Here is a 20000-nt window from a genome sequence, read left to right as displayed (position 1 = left end):
TACCCAGGACTGCCGAAGCAGCGTGGACCAGGGGAGGAACACACTTTTCATGGAAACGTAAGGCATCCATGACTGCCATAACGTAAGCCGCCGCTGTGCGCGTATACCCGTTCCCCGTAGGGAGGAGCAAGCCGCCGCTTAGAGACGAAGCATAAAGTGTCCTCATTCCACATAGGGCAAGCTGGATGAATCCATTTTACCCAGGACGGCCGAAGCGGCGTGGACCAGGGGAGAACTGAACTTTATGCTTCACACCACAGTAAGTCTTCGTGTCCTCTTCCACATAGGGCAAGCTAGAACTAACTATCTTACCCAGGACTGCCGAAGCAGCGTGGACCAGGGGAGGAACACACTTTTCATAGAAACGTAAGGCATCCATGACTGCCATAGTGCGTAAGCCGCCGCTGTGCGCGTAAACCCGTTCCCCGTAGGGAGGAGTCAAGCCGCCGCTTAGAGACGAAGTATGAAGTGTCCTCTTCCACATAGGGCAACCTAGAATGAACTATCTTACCCAGGACCGCCGAAGCAGCGTGGACCAGGGGAGAACTGAACTTTATACTTCACACCACAGTATTGAGTAATGTGCCCTCTTCCACATAGGGCAAGCTGGAATGTTCCATTTTACCCAGGACGGCCGAAGCGGCGTGGACCAGTGGAGGACTACACAATCATGAGGTTTGATATCGACTTGTGTGTTTCAATAGGATACCGATGGTATGGTTTGAACCGATTTGATTTAGCCATTCTGAAGTCATCACTTGGTTGAAGCGCTGAACTAGGGAGGCATCGTTTACATATATATTGGTTTTCGCATGCTCTACTAGGTTAATGTCATGAGGTTGGCTATCGAGCATGCCCAAGTGATGACTTGATTGTGTGCTTGCTTGAATTCTTCACATTTCATACCATCGGTTAGTTGTCGAATCATTCCTCGATCATAACCTTCGTTCTTGGTTCATGTATGCTCTCTTCCACATAGGGCAAGCTAGAATTAACTATCTTACCCAGGACCGCCGAAGCAGCGTGGACCAGGGGAGAACTATACTTTGTCTTGTATGCCCTCTTCCACATAGGGCAAGCTAGAACTAACTATCTTACCCAGGACCGCCGAAGCAGCGTGGACCAGTGGAGGACTATACTTTGTTCATAACACCACAGTATTGAGTAATGTGCCCTCTTCCACATAGGGCAAGCTAGAATGAACTATCTTACCCAGGACCGCCGGAGCAGTGTGGACCAGTGGAGGACTACACAATCATGAGGTTTGATATCGACTTGTGTGTTTCAATAGGGTACCGATGGTATGTTTTGAACCGATTTGATTTAGCCATTCTGAAGTCATCACTTGGTTGAAGCGCTGAACTAGGGAGGGGCATCGTTTACATATATATTGGTTTTCGCATGCTCTACTAGGTTAATGTCATAGGGTTGGCTATCGAGCATGCCCAAGTGATGACTTGATTGTGTGCTTGCTTGAATTCTTCACATTTCATACCATCGGTTAGTTGTCGAATCATTCCTCGATCATAACCTTCGTTCTTGGTTCATGTATGCTCTCTTCCACATAGGGCAAGCTAGAATTAACTATCTTACCCAGGACCGCCGAAGCAGCGTGGACCAGGGGAGAACTATACTTTGTCTTGTATGCCCTCTTCCACATAGGGCAAGCTAGAATGAACTATCTTACCCAGGACCGCCGGAGCAGCGTGGACCAGTGGAGGACTATACTTTGTTCATTACACCACAGTATTAAGTATGGTGTCCTCTTCCACATAGGGCAAGCTAGAATTAACTATCTTACCCAGGACCGCCGAAGCAGTGTGGACCAGGGGAGGACTATACTTTATACTTCACACACTAGCCAAATTGAAGTCATCACTTGGTTGAAGCACTGAACTAGGGCGAGTCTATCGTTTACTTTGCATTGGGATAATACGCTGCATGCTCTCTTAGGTTAATGTCATGTGATTGGCTATAGAGCATGCCCAAGTGATGACTTTGTTTCAAGCTCAACAGGTAGGGTATTGAGTCCTCTTCCACATAGGGCAAGCTAGAATTAACTATCTTACCCAGGACCGCCGGAGCAGCGTGGACCAGGGGAGAACTATACTTTGTCTTGTATGCCCTCTTCCACATAGGGCAAGCTAGAACTAACTATCTTACCCAGGACTGCAAAGCAGCGTGGACCAGTGGAGGACTATACTTTGTTCATTACACCACAGTATTAAGTATGGTGTCCTCTTCCACATAGGGCAAGCTAGAACTAACTATCTTACCCAGGACCGCCGAAGCAGTGTGGACCAGGGGAGGACTATACTTTATACTTCACACACTAGCCATACTGAAGTCATCACTTGGTTGAAGCGCTGAACTACGGCGGGGTAATCGTTTACAGGTTATAATCATATAGCTGCATGCTCATTAGTAGATAATGGAATATTGTATGGCAATATGAGCATGCCCAAGTGATGACTTTGTTTCAAGCTCAACAGGTAGGGTATTGAGTCCTCTTCCACATAGGGCAAGCTAGAATGAACTATCTTACCCAGGACCGCCGGAGCAGCGTGGACCAGTGGAGGACTCTATACTTTATACTTCACACCACAGTATTGAGTACGACTTGCATAAAGCCCCTAATGAGAACCACGAGGGCTCTCTCAATGTAGAACCACGAGGGCTCTAGTACCGATTCTCTCGGTACGGCTTGGTCCGTGTTCCTTTATGCATGTACTCGCAGAAAGTCTCAACCCGGAGGTCTTGACTTTGATTGTCATAGTTGGACTACGACGGGGCATCCGACCATTGCTGATCGAACACCCCTGATTCACCATCTTTCGGGTAGGCGGTACGCGTACCTCCGGACGCGGAAGTCTCAACCCGGAGGTCTTGACTTTGATTGTCATAGTTGGACTACGACGGGGCATCCGACCATTGCTGATCGAACACCCCTGATTCATCATCTTTCGGGTAGGCGGTGCGCGCACCTCCGACGCGGAAGTCTCAACCCGGAGGTCTTGACTTTGTATTGTCATAGTTGGACTACGACGGGGTATCCGACTCATCGAATACCCCAGAAGCACACCATCTTTCGGGTAGGCGGTACGCGTACCTCCGGACGCGGAAAGTCTCAACCCGGAGGTCTTGACTTTGGTTGTCATAGTTGGACTATGACGGGGCATCCGACCATTGCTGATCGAACACCCCTGTTACACCATCTTTCGGATAGGCGGTGCGCGACACCACCGACGCGGAAAGTCTCAACCCGGAGGTCTTGACTTTGTATTGTTGGATAGTCCTCTTCCACTATAGGGCAAGCTGGAAATATTCCATTTTACCCAGGACTGCCGAGGCAGCGTGGACCAGGGGAGAACTTCACGGAATCTTCAGGCATCCATGATTGCCATAGTGCGTAAGCCGCCGCTGTGTGCGTCAACTCGTTCCCCGTGAGGAGGAGTCTAGCCGCCGCTAAAAGACGAAGCATTAAGTGTCCTCATTCCACTATAGGGCAAGCTAGAATGAACTATCTTACCCAGGACCGCCGAAGCAGCGTGGACCAGGCGAAGACTATACTTTATACTTCACACCACAGTATTGAGTACGACTTGCATAAAGCCCCTAATGAGAACCACGAGGGCTCTCTCAATGTAGAACCACGAGGGCTCTAGTACCGATTCTCTCGGTACGGCTTGGTCCGTGTTCCTTTATGCTTGTACTCGCGGAAAGTCTCAACCCGGAGGTCTTGACTTTGATTGTCATAGTTGGACTACGACGGGGCATCCGACCATTGCTGATCGAACACCCCTGATTCACCATCTTTCGGATAGGAGGTGGGCGCACCTCCGACGCGGAAGTCTCAACCCGGAGGTTCGGACTTAGAGTTTTTCCCATTTAAAAGTTTTTCTCTTAGCCATACTGAAGTCATCACTTGGTGAACGATTGAACTAGGGCGGGTTAATCGTTTATAGGTATCATGTGGTTTGCATGCTCTCTTAGGTTAAGGTCATGTGGTTGGCTATCGAGCATGCCCAAGTGATGACTTTGTTTCACGCTTGCTTGATTTCTTCAAGATTCCCTGTTATATAGTGTAATCATTCGAGAACAGGGAATCTTTGGTTTTGCTCAACAGGTATTGGATGTCAACTTGGTATCTAGATCGCATTAAGTCTCAACCCTTAGGTTCGGACTTGTATAGTGACATCTTGTTACGGTCTTGAGTCTCAACCCGCAGGTTCGGACTACTTAGTGTTTGATCGAATATAATATGGCAACTTGTGCCTAAGTCTCAACCCGCAGGTTCGGACTTCTGTTTATTTGGCCAATGTATGTATAAGGCAACTTGTGCCTAAGTCTCAACCCGCAGGTTCGGACTTGTGTATTTGTTCGAAGTCATGTATAAGGCAACGTGTGCCTAAGTCTCAACCCGCAGGTTCGGACTTGTTAGTGTTTCGTCAACTTTCATATGGCAACTTGTGCCTAAGTCTCAACCCGCAGGTTCGGACTTGTGTATTTGTTCGAAGTCATGTATAAGGCAACTTGTGCCTAAGTCTCAACCCGCAGGTTCGGACTTGTGTATTTGTTCGAAGTCATGTATAAGGCAACTTGTGCCTAAGTCTCAACCCGCAGGTTCGGACTTCATAGTGTTTCGTCAATGTTCATATGGCAACTTGTGCCTAAGTCTCAACCCGCAGGTTCGGACTTCTATAGTGTTTCGTCAATTATCATATGGCAACTTGTGCCGAAGTCTCAACCCGCAGGTTCGGACTTCTGGAAGGATCACTTGGCCACTAATGATCCTTCCGCAGGTTCACCTACGGAAACCTTGTTACGACTTTTACTTCCTCTAAATCATCAAGTTCGGTCAACTTCGATAAAGCAGACGCGGTTCACGAGGATCCAGCGAACGATCATCTCCAAAGACCTCACTAAATAATCCATCGGTAGTAGCGACGGGCGGTGTGTACAAAGGGCAGGGACGTATTCAACGCTGGCTGATGACCAGCACTTACTAGAAGTTCCGAGTTCATATGGACCATTGCAATCCATAATCCCTACTAAGTGAGTATTTGAGTGATTTCCCGTTCCTCTCGGAATAGGAGACACGCTGCTACCCACATTGTAGCACGCGTGTAGCCCAGAACATCTAAGGGCATCACGGACCTGTTATCGCTCGATCTCATTTTGCTAAACACAAATTGTCCTGCTAAGCAGCGTACCGTAAGTGCACTTGCGCACACGAACAGCGAAGGTGTCAGGTCATACTCCACCGAAAGGTCCTAACCCGTTCCAATCGGCATCGACGCATTAACGCTGACTGCGTTCTAGTTAGCATATGTGAGTCACGTTCGTTATCGGAATTAACCAGACAAATCAATCCACGAACTAAGAACGGCCATGCACCACTACCCTTAAATTTGAGAAAGAGCTATTAATCTGTCTCACCTCCATAAGTTCGGACCTGGTAAGTTTTCCCGTGTTGAGTCAAATTGAACCGCAAGCTCCATTTCATTGTGGTGCCCTTCCGTCAATTCCTTTAAGTTTCAACTTTGCAACCATACTTCCCCCGGAACCTGACTTTGGTTTCCCGGAAGCTACTGAGAGCACCTGGTTGTAGCGTCTCCCAATTGCTAGTTGGCATCGTTTACGGTTAGAACTAGGGCGGTATCTAATCGCCTTCGATCCTCTAACTTTCGTTCTTGATTAAAGAAAGCATCCTTGACAAATGCCTTCGCTTTAGTTAGTCTTACGACGGTCTACGAATTTCACCTCTCGCGCCGTAATACTAGTGTCCCCAACTACTTCTGTTAATCATTACCTCCGGTCTGAGTACAAACCAATGAAAGATTAGACCAAGGTCGTATTCCATTATTCCATGCAAGATTATTCTAGGGCGTTTGGGCACCCTGCTTTAACCACTCTAATTTGTTCAAGGTAAACGTGAGCGGTCGAGCTCTATGTTACACTTGCACCCGTTGAAGGGCACACCATGACACAGACTTGGTGCCCTACCACACCATTGAGTCGCAACCAGATTCCGACTTGGCCCACCGACCACGGGTTGACCGGGTCGGCGGAGCCGGACTGTGTTGGACAAGTATCAACTTCGAACGTTTTAACCGCAACAATTTTAATATACGCTAGTGGAGCTGGAATTACCGCGGCTGCTGGCACCAGACTTGCCCTCCACTTGATCCTCGTAGAAGGATTTATGCTCTACTCATTCCAATTATGAAACATCATTAAAGAGTTTCATATTGTTATTTCTCGTCACTACCTCCCCGTCCCGGGATTGGGTAATTTACGCGCCTGCTGCCTTCCTTGGATGTGGTAGCCATTTCTCAGGCTCCCTCTCCGGAATCGAACCCTGATTCCCCGTTACCCGTTGCAACCATGGTAGTCCTCTATACTACCATCCATAGTTGATAGGGCAGATATTTGCGAGATCTGTCGTCGGTGCGAGACCATACGATCAGCATCATTATCCAGACTTCAACTCAATGACACGGAGAACCCGCGATTGGTTTGACTAATAAGTGCACCAGTTCCCGCGAGGGTCCTGGCATGTTGCATGTATTAGCTCTAGATTTTCCACAGTTATCCAAGTAACTAGGTTGATGATCTCGTAAATTATAGCTGTTATACTGAGCCTTATGCGGTTTCACATTAAATCTGTTTGTACTTAGACATGCATGGCTTAACCTTTGAGACGAGCGTATATTACTGGTAGGATCAACCAGAATTCCGACTTTGCGTTCGAATGTTCATTGTCCCATTGCACCCGGAGGAGCAAACACCACGTTCTATATGTTGTCAAGTCCGGTAGCACACGGGAGGCGAGCCCCCGTGCGAACCTCATTGCCCTCGTATCACACACACCCGATGCACCGGACAGGCACTTGAGCGGCATTCGACTCCGCTAAGCGCTCGTGCGCCCGATTGTGCATGCGCTGACGGGGCCTTCATACCCCTACCACAGCGACCTTATGCCAAACTTCCATGAATACTTAGGTGAGCTGACAAGGGCCTTCATTTCCCTACCATCAACTAAAGGACACGCTAGGCGCGTCCGATCATTGCAACTGCGGGGCTTTCATACCCCAATCACCACAGTACGCAATTCACCAGAGTTTAATCACAACCCCCCCGGACATGGCACACTATTAACTTGCAACAAAACTTAGTGTGTGCCGGGCACATCGGTTCCACAAAATCATTCCCGATGTACCCCAATTGGGGTTGTGAACGCATCCATGGTCCTCTGACACACCCAACCAAGCGTGGATACTACATACCTCAAACACCCAGTACACTAACAGACAAATCAACATATGGTTGCTTTCCCCCAGACATTTGCCAATCACTTGGCACCCGGACGGGAACTCGCTCCTGATTGCGCCATTGCCACCCATTTGCCAAGAGCGAGTTCTGTATGTAGATTTAATTTGGAAAGACAACCGTGTACTGGATATTCTATCCGACGATAACAGATGACGAGTACGAGACTCGACTACACTCACGGATAATACATTTTGGGTCGAGATTGCTTTCGGGGTTTTCGATTGGTCTTGCGCTTGTAAACGTATAACTTTGACTTGTGGTAACCTCGGTATGTTAGTCGATCACGTGGTTGTGAACTGGGTAAGGGTGGGCAATCTGTTCACTTGCACTCTGGGTAGGAATATGGTGAGCGCTATAGGTTAAAGATCATGGTATGGTTCCATCGTGATGACTTTCGTTAGATAGTAGGATGTTTGGATAGTTATAACGTTTTTGGCCATTTGTTCATAGTGTTCGGTCCATTGAGGAATTCGATTGGTCTTTGCTTCACACACGTGGTCGATCACTTGGATGTGAACTAGGGTGAGATTAAGGTGTTCACTAGTGCTCTTCGGTTTTGGATCAGTAATGAGCACTTGATTGGTTTCGCATAATATGTATCCATAGTGATGACTCTTTCCAGCTTAAGATTTCGTTACCAGTTTCGAATCCTCCCCACGTTCGCTTTTACTTGGTTAGGTTTTCGAGTGTAGATTTGAAAGCAATCTCATGTATGTATCCCATCTGATATAAGCCACTGACAGTTCATGTCACCTCGTTCAACTCTCGCTGGGTCACAGAAGTATGTTACTGCGCCCATTATCCCTACTCGGATAGGTTCGGTTCGTTCGTTTTATACTACGGTGAGTAAACTCAATTTGTGCATCGCATAGCCATGGAAAGCAAGCTTTCGCGGGCCTCTTCGACTGTTTTGATACGAGCTGTGCCCGTGATGCTTGTCATCCCAGGATACTAGACCCCTTTGGACGACCGCATGACCATCAGAAAGTAAATTCCACGTTCGGTTTATTTGCTACTTCCACCGTTCTAGTACTATGGGGTTGGAACCCCTAACATAAAGTATCTATGTAGAACCACGAGGGCTCTCAATGTAGAACCACAAGGGCTCTAGTACCGATTCTCTCGGTACGCTTGGTCCGTGTTCCTTTATGTTTGTACTCTTGTGTGTATAAAATTCATGTTCGATTTGGGATATTTGCTACTTTCACCTGTGCGCTGTGTATAACTACGGAGAAACTCAATTTGTGCATCGCATAGCCATGGAAAGCAAGCTTTCGCGGGCCTCTTCGACTGTTTTGATACGAGACTGTGCCCGTGATGCTTGTCATCCCAGGATACTAGACCCCTTTGGACGACCGCATGACCAACAGAATGTAAATTCCAGTTCGTTTTTGGATATTTGCTACTGTCACCGTTTGAGTACTATGGGGCTTGAACCCCTAACATAAAGTCTTTGTGTAGAACCACGAGGGCTCTATAGTACCGATTCTCTCGGCACGCTTGGTCCGTGTTCCTTTATGTTCGTACTCTTGTGTGTATAATATACATGTTCGGTTTGGGATATTTGCTACTTTCACCTGGGTCCCGTTCTTCATACAAGTCTGCCTTGCTAATGTGGTAACTTTATAGTGTAGTTCTGACATCCCAATTTTGGGACTTAGCCGATTTTTCATGAATTTCCATATGACCCATAGGGTCCCTTTCTTCATACAAGCTTGCCTAGGGCGATCGGTCAAAACTTGTCTTACTATTCGATTGGTCTTCGCACTTTCACCCTAGGCAGTTTGCCTAGGTGTAGCTTCTTGAGGAGGTCAAAACCCAAAATAAGGAGGTTCAGCCGACCCAAAAACCTCCCCTGTCTGAACTACACTAACCCGATTTTTCAGGGTCCTCAGCGCCATACAACTTTGCCTAGGTCACATGTACTCTTGACTTAGGCCATCTGACTTGGTCCGTGTTTCTTCTTAGGGTTCACCTAGGTACTTTGCCTTGCTTGATGTGGTAACTTTTTAGTGTAGTTCAGACATCCCAATTTTGGGACTTAGCCGATTTTTCATGGATTTTCCATATGACCCATAGGGTCCCTTTCTTCATACAAGCTTGCCTAGGGCGATCGGTCAAAACTTGTCTTACTATTCGATTGGTCTTCGCACTTTCACCCTAGGCAGTTTGCCAAGGTGTAGCTTCTTGAGGAGGTCAAAACCCAAAATAAGGAGGTTCAGCCGACCCAAAAACCTCCCCTGTCTGAACTACACTAACCCGATTTTTCAGGGTCCTCAGCGCCATACAACTTTGCCTAGGTCACTTGTACTCTTGACTTAGGCCATCTGACTTGGTCCGTGTTTCTTCTTAGGGTTCACCTAGGTACTTTGCCTTGCTTGATGTGGTAACTTTTTAGTGTAGTTCAGACATCCCAATTTTGGGACTTAGCCGATTTTTCATGTATTTCCATATGACCCATAGGGTCCCTTTCTTCATACAAGCTTGCCTAGGGCGATCGGTCAAAACTTGTCTTACTATTCGATTGGTCTTCGCACTTTCACCCTAGGCAGTTTGCCTAGGTGTAGCTTCTTGAGGAGGTCAAAACCCAAAATAAGGAGGTTCAGCCGACCCAAAAACCTCCCCTGTCTAAACTACACTAACCAGATTTTTCAGGGTCCTCACCGTCATACAACTTTGCCTAGGTCACTTGTTCTCTTGACTTAGGCCATCTGACTTGGTCCGTGTTTCTTCCTAGGGTTCACCTAGGTACTTTGCCTTGCTTGGTGTGGTAACATTTGAGTGTAGTTCTGACATCCCCATTTTGGGACTTAGCCGATTTTTCGTAAAATACCATATGACCCATCAGGGTCCTTGCCTTCATATAAGTTTGCCTTGCTTGGTGTGGTAACATTTGAGTGTAGTTCTGACATCCCCATTTTGGGACTTAGCCGATTTTTCGTAAAATACCATATGACCCATCAGGGTCCTTTGCTTCATATAAGTTTGCCTTGCTTGGTGTGGTAACATTTGAGTGTAGTTTCGACATCCCCATTTTGGGACTTAGCCGATTTTTCGTAAATTACCATATGACCCATCAGGGTCCTTTGCTTCATATAAGTTTGCCTTGCTTGGTGTGGTAACATTTGAGTGTAGTTCTGACATCCCCATTTTGGGACTTAGCCGATTTTTCGTAAAATACCATATGACCCATCAGGGTCCTTTGCTTCATATAAGTTTGCCTTGCTTGGTGTGGTAACATTTGAGTGTAGTTTCGACATCCCCATTTTGGGACTTAGCCGATTTTTCGTAAAATACCATATGACCCATCAGGGTCCTTTGCTTCATATAAGTTTGCCTTGCTTGGTGTGGTAACATTTGAGTGTAGTTCTGACATCCCCATTTTGGGACTTAGCCGATTTTTCGTAAAATACCATATGACCCATCAGGGTCCTTTTCTTCATATAAGTTTGCCTTGCTTGGTGTGGTAACATTTGAGTGTAGTTCTGACATCATCATTTTGGGACTTAGCCGATTTTTCGATCCATACCATATGACCCATAAGGGTCCTTTTCTTCATATAAGTTTGCCTTGCTTCATGTAGTAACATATGAGTGTAGTTCTGACATCCCCATTTTGGGACTTAGCCGATTTTTCGATCAATTCCATATGACCCATCAGGGTCCTTTCCTTCATATAAGTTTCCCAAGACTTAGTGTTTTTTACCTTTGGACACCAATATCACCCTTACGGGTATCTTTGATCTTCGCACCATGTATTGACCAAATGTAGGTCTTGCTATGCCAAACTTATAATTGTTCGACACCAAGTCTCTATCTTGAACCATTAAGGCTCTAACTTGCACCAATTGCTTGGTACTCTTGGTCCGTGTTTCATCGCATACTGACTTCTTGACTTAGTGCTTTTTTCCTTTGGACACCAATATCACCCTTGCGGGTATCTTTGATCTTCTCACTTTGTATTGACCGAATGTAGGTCTTGCCATGCCAAACATATAATTGTTCTACACCAAGTCTCTATCTCGTACCGCCAGCTCGGTACATTCGATAAACCTGCCCTTAAGGCACCCGGGACTTAGTCATTTTTTCACATTTTTCATGATTTTGAGGCAACTTTTCTCGACTTTGCCACCTTATATCACCAAGATCCTTTCCCTTTAGCGCTTCACTCTGTTCGTATGATATTTAGCGCTGACTATCACCTTTCTATCGCTGACCTCAACTTCTTATTCGGTGCCATAGAGCCAGAGATATTTGGTGTATGCTGTTATAAGGGAAGTTTGTCACTTTTTCAAAGGCCCACTTTGGGACGCCCATATCTCACCTTCACGTATCTTCGATCTTCTTGTCGTCTATGGACGAAACTTAGGTCTTGTATTGGCCAACTTATAAATGTTCTACGGCCAAGCCGTATCTCTTACCGCCAGCCCGGTATTCATGGACTTAGTCGGATTTTCGCCTCTCGTGGTAACAATTTCTGACTTTGACTCACAATAACACCCGAACGGTCACATGCTAGCGCTTTGCTTGGTAGGAATTATAGTTAGCGCTACCTTTTCTCTTTCCATCGATACCTTGTTCGTTCCATTCCATGCCATACAGCCGAAGTTATGATGTTTCCCGTTTTCCATATCATGTGGAGCTTATGCTCTGGGAAAACCATCTAACACCTGTACCACCCTTTTGGGTACCACCGATCTCGTCACTATGTTCGGGCCAAATATAGGTTATAACATGCCCAACATATAATTGTTCTACACCAAGTCTCTATCTCTTACCGCCTGCTCGGTATTTTACTCGTAAGTCCAAATTTCACAACTTGTACTTTTTGGCCCAATGTACTCGAGTTTCAATTTTGGTAACATTTTTCGACTTTGACACTTAATAACTTCCAAATCATGCTAGTTAGCGCTTTGCTTTCTTCTAGTCGTATCTAGCGCTGGGAGTTACCTTTCCAAAACATATCCTAGCTTAACAATCCATGCCATACAGCCGGAGCTATACGGTGCACAAGTCAAATCCATTTTAGCCATGTTTCATTTTTGCCAATTTTTGACCACTCGTATCACCCTTCCAGAGTGGTCCGATCTTCTCGCTGTCTATGGACGACTTTTAGGTCTCGTAGAGGCAAACTTATAAGTATTCTACGTCAACCCGCTATCTCTTACCGCCTGCTCGGTATTCTTGGTCTTGTGTGATTTTTGGAAATTTTGGTATTATTTTTCCACTTTGTCGCTTAATAACTCAGTTTTGCTCAACACTTAGCGCTTCGGTTGTTTGGGATTATAGTTAGCGCTCGGTTCGACCTTTCCAACACTGATCTTAGCTTGTCGATCCGTTCCATACAGCCTGAGTTATTCGCGATACCGTGTTTCAACCCATTTCTCAAGTCTCGTTTTGGTCCAACTTTGAACCAGCCATATCACCCTGATGGGTACCTCCGATCTTCTCGCTCTATATTGGCCAAAGTTAGGTCTTGTGGTAACGTACTTATGATTGTTCTACGCCGTGTTCGTAGCTCTTATCGTTCGCCCGCTATTTTCGATCATAAGGTGAATTTTCGCCTCTAAACCACCATTTTTCACCTTTGCCCTCTAATATGACCGACTTGCTCAACACCTAGCGCTTCGCTTGGTAGGACACATAGCTAGCGCTCGTCAAGACCTTTCCAACGCATATCCAAGCTTTCCGATCCGAGCCATACAGCCTGAGCTATAGGCGATACCGTTTTTCCCATTTTCTTGGTCACATGCACTTTAGGGTACCCCTTTTTGCCTTTGACCCTTAATACCTCCTCCGGGTCACTAGTAGGTGCTCAGCTTGGTAGGAAACATAGCTAGAGCAGGCCTTCACCTTTCCAAAACTGCCTCAAGTGTACCGATCCGACATCTAGAACCAAAGTTATGGTCATTCCTATCATGCTCTACTTTCATGGTCAACCTCCACCAAGCACACCTAGGTTGGACCAACTTTCACCAACTCATCTCGAACCCCAAATTTGCTTCGACCTACTAGGTTTCCCTAGTAAAGTGGTCAAAACATCCATTACAACACGACTGGTCTTTCTGGTGGTCGACCTAGGCGACTTTGTTCGACGACCACCACCCCATGGAACTAAAAGACGTCCCTTGATACGGACCACCGATACATTTTCCGGCCTGTCTAAACTACACTCATCGAAATTTTTTTGGGTCCCCACCGTCATACAAGTTTGCCTAGGTCAAGTTTTTCTTCCGGATCGGCCGCGGACCTCACTTTTCATTATCTAGGGAGGCCATAGGGCCCCAAAAGGGGTTTTTTAAAATTTTCGACACTTTCGACTTTGGTCGGATTTTTTCCGATTTTGGTCCGACCTAGGGACTTGGTGGTCCAAGGAGCCTCGGGACCAAACTTTTTTCTCAGGGGTCCCTACCTCCATACAACTTTGCCTAGGTCAATTTTTTGTTCCAAATCGACCGCGGATTTCACTTTTCAATATCTGGGGCTCGTGTAGAGTCCGAATATGAGGTTTTCTCATTTTTCGACATTTTCGACTTTTTTCGACTTTTTTCGGGTTTTTCGACCTAGGGGTCCGCCGAACAAATTTTGGGTCAAAAATTTTTATTGAACTAGTCGAAAGTACGCAAAAAGATAAGACTTTTTGCCGAAGACACCATGCCCCGGAACCGACTCCTTCCCCTTCAAAATAGGGGACAAACGTGATTTTTGAAACTTTTCCTTAGGGAGCCCAAGACTTAGAAAATTTTCAAATTCTCGATTTTTCGATTGCGAGCTAGCGCTTTGCGGTCTTCGGCAATGTTGTAGATCTCGACGAGATAAAACTTTTTGGTCAAGGGACATTTTGCCCTCCGACCCCTCCTTCCCCCCGCAAATCGCCCCCCAAAGTGCAATTTTTGCATTTTCACCTCTTTGCATGCACTGTTCGGCCCAAATGGCCACTTTCTATGGGTCTGAGCGCTTTGCGGTCTTCGGCAAACTTTTAGAGCGTACCAAGCCCTAATTATAATTGTTCTACACCAACTTCGTACCTCTTCATCCCTGGCCGCTATTCGCGTACCAAGGTAATTTTTGTTCATTTTATCAACATTTTTCATCTTTGACTGTTTATATCGGCCTTGCCATGAACCGATAGCGCTTCGCTGTGTTCTAACGTAAGTTAGTACTGCTCAATACCTTTCCAAATCATGTCTTAGATTGTCATTTGCTTGCATACAGCCGGAGCTATGAGCGATACCGTAAAAAGTACCGAAACTTGGAAAAATCCTTGGATCGCCCATATCCCCCCTTTGGGGACCAGATATCGAAAAAAGTTCTTATTCAAAAAGTTGCGCCTTAACGTGTTCTAGTTATGCCTAGAACATTTCACTTCGCTAGCTGGCCTGCAACTTAGCCGTAATTGGGATTTTAGGGTGTTCATGGAGGGCCCATTTCCTGCGACTTGGTATCTTTTGGGCCCTATGTTTCTCTAATATCTCCACAAGTTTTCCAGATAGCTTTCTCATACTTTCAGGGTGCCTAGAACACCTCAAGACCTTTCCAACGCTATGCCGTTTGCCTCGCTCGGACATCTACAGCCGAAGTTATTCGAGGTACACGGTACCTTACCCTGTTTTCTCAGTACTTGGTCGAAAATTTCGATCAGCCATATGACCGACTTGGACAACCCTGAGCGGGTTGGCCCCATATAACTAAACTTTTGTCTCTTGTAGGCAAACTTATAAATGTTCTACGTCAACTCGCTATCTCGTACCGCCTTGACGGTATACTTGGTCCAAGGGCCATTTCCAGCGACTTGGTCGCAATTTCGCTCTAAGTTTCGCTAATACCTTCGTCCGTGGACATGGTGATTTTTTGTTCGTATTTTTCCTTGATAGTCCCACTCAAGACTATTCCATACCAGAGCCAAGCGTCCCGCTAAGTGCCATACAGCCTGAGCAGTAATTCATGAAAGGTACCTATACCAGTTTTTGCCATACTTGGGTACAAACTTTGTATCGCCCATATCTCCACTTTGGAGGCCAGCCAGCACCTTTGCCCCATATACTTTTTTCTTGGTCATACCATGCACTAAATATAATTGTTCTACGCCAACTTGCTATCTCTTCTCTAACTTGCCGTTATTCTTGGTCCAAGTCCCATTTCATTCGTTTTCGGACCCATTTTGCTATATGTTTCACTAATAGCTTCGGCCATGGACAAGCTGATATTCTGTTTGTATTTTTGCTTGATAGTCCCACTCAAGACCATTCCAAAACACACCGCAACTTGTCGCTCGGTGGCAAACTGACCGAGTTATAATTCATGAAAGGTACCTCTTCTTGGTACACCACATGGTCGGCCCAAACCATAAACCGACCAAACGACCGACTTGGAGCACCCTGACCGGGTAGCCCCCATATAATGAAAGTTGCGTCTCTACACGCCCAACTTATGAATATTCTACGCCAAGTCGCTATCTCTTACCGGTAAGCCGGTATTCACCATCCAAGGGTGATTTTGGTCAAGTGCCATTTCCTGCGACTTGGTCCCCGAATTGGACCATCATCACCTAATATCTCCGTGGTCTTTCAACTCAGCCTCATAAAACTTTCAGGGTAGATAGGTCTCCCCAAGACCTTTCCAACGGTGAGCCGTTTGCCTCGCTCGGCCATCTACAGCCGAAGTTATTAATGGTACTTGGTACCTTACCCTGTTTTTTCCATACTTGTTCGTACTTGGGTACAAACTTTGGATCGCCCATATCTCCACTTTGGAGGCCAGCTAGCACCTTGGCCCCATATACTTTTTTGTTGGTCATGCCATGCACCAAATATAATTGTTCTACGCCAACTTGCTATCTCTTCTCCAACTTGCCGTTATTCTTGGTCCAATTCCCATTTCATTCGTTTTTGGACCCATTTTGCTATATGTTTCACTAATAGCTTCGGCCATGGACAAGCTGATTTTCGATTGGTATTTTTCCTTGATAGTCCCACTCAAGACCATTCCAAAACACACCGCAGCTTGTCGCTCGGTGGCAAACTGACCAAGTTATAATTCATGAAAGGTACCTCAACTTGGCACACCACGTGGTCCGCCCAAACCATAAACCAACCAAACGACCGACTTGGAGCACCCTGACCGGGTTGGCCCCATATAATAAAAGTTGCGTCTCTACACGCCCAACTTATGAATATTCTACGCCAAGTCGCTATCTCTTACCGGTAAGCCGGTATTCACCTTCCAAGGGTGATTTTGGTCAAGCGCCATTTCCTGCGACTTGGTCCCCGAATTGGACCATCATCACCTAATATCTCCGTGGTCTTTCAACTCAGCCTCATGAAACTTTCAGGGTAGATAGGTCTCCCCAAGACCTTTCCAACGGTGAGCCGTTTGCCTCGCTCGGCCATCTACAGCCGAAGTTATTAATGGTACTTGGTACCTTACCCTGTTTTTTCCATACTTGTTCGTACTTGGGTACAAACTTTGGATCGCCCATATCTCCACTTTGGAGGCCAGCCAGCACCTTGGCCCCATATACTTTTTTGTTGGTGATACCATGCACCAAATATAGTTGTTCTACGCAAGCTTGCTATCTCTTCTCCAACTTGCGGTTATTTTTGACTCAAGTCCCATTTCCATAGTTTTTGGTACCAATTTGCTCTATGTTTCGCTAATAGCTTCGCCCAAGGACTTTGTGATTTTTTGTTCGCATTTTTCCTAATAGTCCCACTCAAGACTATTCCAAATCACACCTTAGCTTGTCGCTCAGTGCCATACAGCCAGAGTTTTAATTCATGAAAGGTACATCACCTTGGTACATCACGTGGTCGGTCCAAACCATCAACCAACCATATGACCGACTTCGAGTCGAGCTAGCGGCTACGCTCAATATAATGAAATGCGTGTCTTGATGCGGGCTACTGACGGTCTGAACAATGTAGCTCGCTAGCTCGTCTCTAAACTTGTGTTTTGGTCGAATATTGGGTGTTCATGTACCACTTCGGGTAACATGGACTTTGGTGCAACTTTACCACTTGTGCACTTAATAACTTCCCGGTCATTCAAGTCTTTGCCTTCATACTTTCAGGGTAGTTAGGTCTCGTCGAGACCTTTCCATACATATGCCAAACTCATCGATCGGACATCTATAGCCCGAGTTATTCGCGGTACACCGTACCTTACCCTGTTTTTTCCTCAATTGGGTACAAACCTTGGAACACCCATATCGCCCCTTTAGAGACTAGCTGGCACGTTGGCCTCATATAATGATAAGTGCACCTCAACTAGGGCTACTGACGGTCAGAACATTTCAACTTGCTAGCTCGGGCCCACACTTGTGTTTTTCTCGAATATATGGTTCAAGTGTGCCACTTTGGGCACTTTTGGACATTTTGTCCCCACACAACTTTCTTGCCTTGGTAGATAGGGTCTTGTGATCTTGGGCAAAAAGATGCACCAAGATAAAGTCTAACTTTCGTTCTTGTACCGCAAAGCGCTATCTCAAACACCCGAGGAGATAGAAAGTGATTATGTTCGGTATATCGGTCTTCCATGGCCTACTATGGTAAACCCCTGCAGGTATGCAACCGAAGGTGCTTGGTACATGTATTTGGTGCAATATCGGTGCAAAGTAGGTGTTTCCTTGATCGGGCTATAACTTTCTTGGTTGATGTTGGATTGCTTTGCGGTCTTCGGGGGATAGTTAGGGAACATGTTGGCCAACATTTCCTTATTCCTCAGCCTGGCCGTACCTCTTACCGTCTAGGCGGTATACATGCTCTAAGTTGGAACTTGTGTTCCTTTGGGTAACTTCTCTGACTTTGACGCTTAATAACTTTCGTTCATATGCAGTCTAAGCTCTGCAACTCTCAGGAAAGCTAGTACTACTCATTTCCTTTCCATATCAGTCTTTGGCTTGTCGATCCGATGTCTACAGCCTTACTTATTCACGTTCCCTGTGAAGGTAGGTTTTTGCCCATTTTCCAGTTCATGTGGTAACATTCCCAGACTTTGCCGGCTTTCTCTTCATGTGGTAACTTGCTTGCTCATGTGGTAACTTGGAAGTGTATTTCTGACAGACCCAATCTGGGACTTAGCCGATTTTTCTCTGCATATTATATGGATCCATCACTAGGCCATCTTGCTTGCTCATGTGGTAACTTGGAAGTGTATTTCTGACAGACCCAATCTGGGACTTAGCCGATTTTTCTCTTCATATCATATGGATCCATCACTAGGCCATCTTGCTTGCTTGTGTGGTAACTTGATAGTGTATGTCTGACAGACCCAATCTGGGACTTAGCCGATTTTTCTCTTCATATCATATGGATCCATCACTAGGCCATCTTGCTTGCTTGTGTGGTAACTTGGAAGTGTATTTCTGACAGACCCAATCTGGGACTTAGCCGATTTTTCTCTTCATATTATATGGATCCTGGACTTAGCCGATTTTTCTCTTCATATCATATGGATCCATCACTAGGCCATCTTGCTTGCTTGTGTGGTAACTTGGAAGTGTATTTCTGACAGACCCAATCTGGGACTTAGCCGATTTTTCTCTTCATATTATATGGATCCTGGACTTAGCCGATTTTTCTCTTCATATCATATGGATCCATCATTAGGCCATCTTGCTTGCTTGTGTGGTAACTTGATAGTGTATTTCCGACAGACCCAATCTCGGACTTAGCCGATTTTTCTCTTCATATTATATGGTTCCATCACTAGGCCATCTTGCTTGCTTGTGTGGTATCTTGAAAGTGTATGTCTGACAGACCCAATCTCGGACTTAGCCGATTTTTCTCTTCATATAATATGGATCCTGGACTTAGCCTGTTATTAGGTTATTATATATGGATCCTGGACTTAGCCGATTATTAGGTTATTATATATGGATCCTGGACTTAGCCGATTTTTCTCTTCATATAATATGGATCCGGGACTTAGCCGATTATTAGGTTATTATATATGGATCCTGGACTTAGCCGATATTTCTCTTCATATAATATGGATCCGGGACTTAGCCAATTTTTCTCTTCATATAATATGGATCCGGGACTTAGCCGATTTTTCTCTTCATATAATATGGATCCGGGACTTAGCCAATTTTTCTCTTCATGTGGTAACGTATGCCAATCGCTCACAAGTCATGGGATAAGGGTACTTGTGTTCTTCCATCTTCTAAGTCCCGCACGGGGACATCGTGATCGCCCCAAGTCCGGAATAGCGCCAAGTCAAGCCCCACGGTGGCCGTGCAGGACCTGTTAGCGGCGGCCCCACTGACAGCACTAATCCGGACTTAGAAATTATATCTTTCTAATCGAACACCACACACGCAACACCACCATACCACCATCTCCTTGCAAGTACCTAAGTACCCGCAACTCCATGGTGAAGGCAATGTCACTCCATCACCAACCTCTTTGCATTGCAAGCACTTGCGTACCTACAACACTCCGAAGAAGGCAACGGCGCGCGATGCTCGACTCCACACACCTCACCACACCACACCACCGATGGCCAGCCAGCCAGCCAGCCCAGCTAAGGGCTAACCCACCAACCAACCACCAATGGCCTAGGCCAGCCGGATCCCACCTTCAAGTCCAAGCACAGCCAAGTGCAAGTACCGCCAAGTGTTCACCAACCAACCATCACACCAGGTCAGCCGGCCAGTACCCACCTTCA

Source organism: Anopheles coustani, assembly GCF_943734705.1.
Source record: "Anopheles coustani chromosome X unlocalized genomic scaffold, idAnoCousDA_361_x.2 X_unloc_44, whole genome shotgun sequence".
Taxonomy (NCBI): Eukaryota; Metazoa; Arthropoda; class Insecta; order Diptera; family Culicidae; genus Anopheles; species Anopheles coustani.
The sequence above is the reverse complement of the archived record's forward strand: the minus strand, read 5'-3'. Positions refer to the sequence as shown.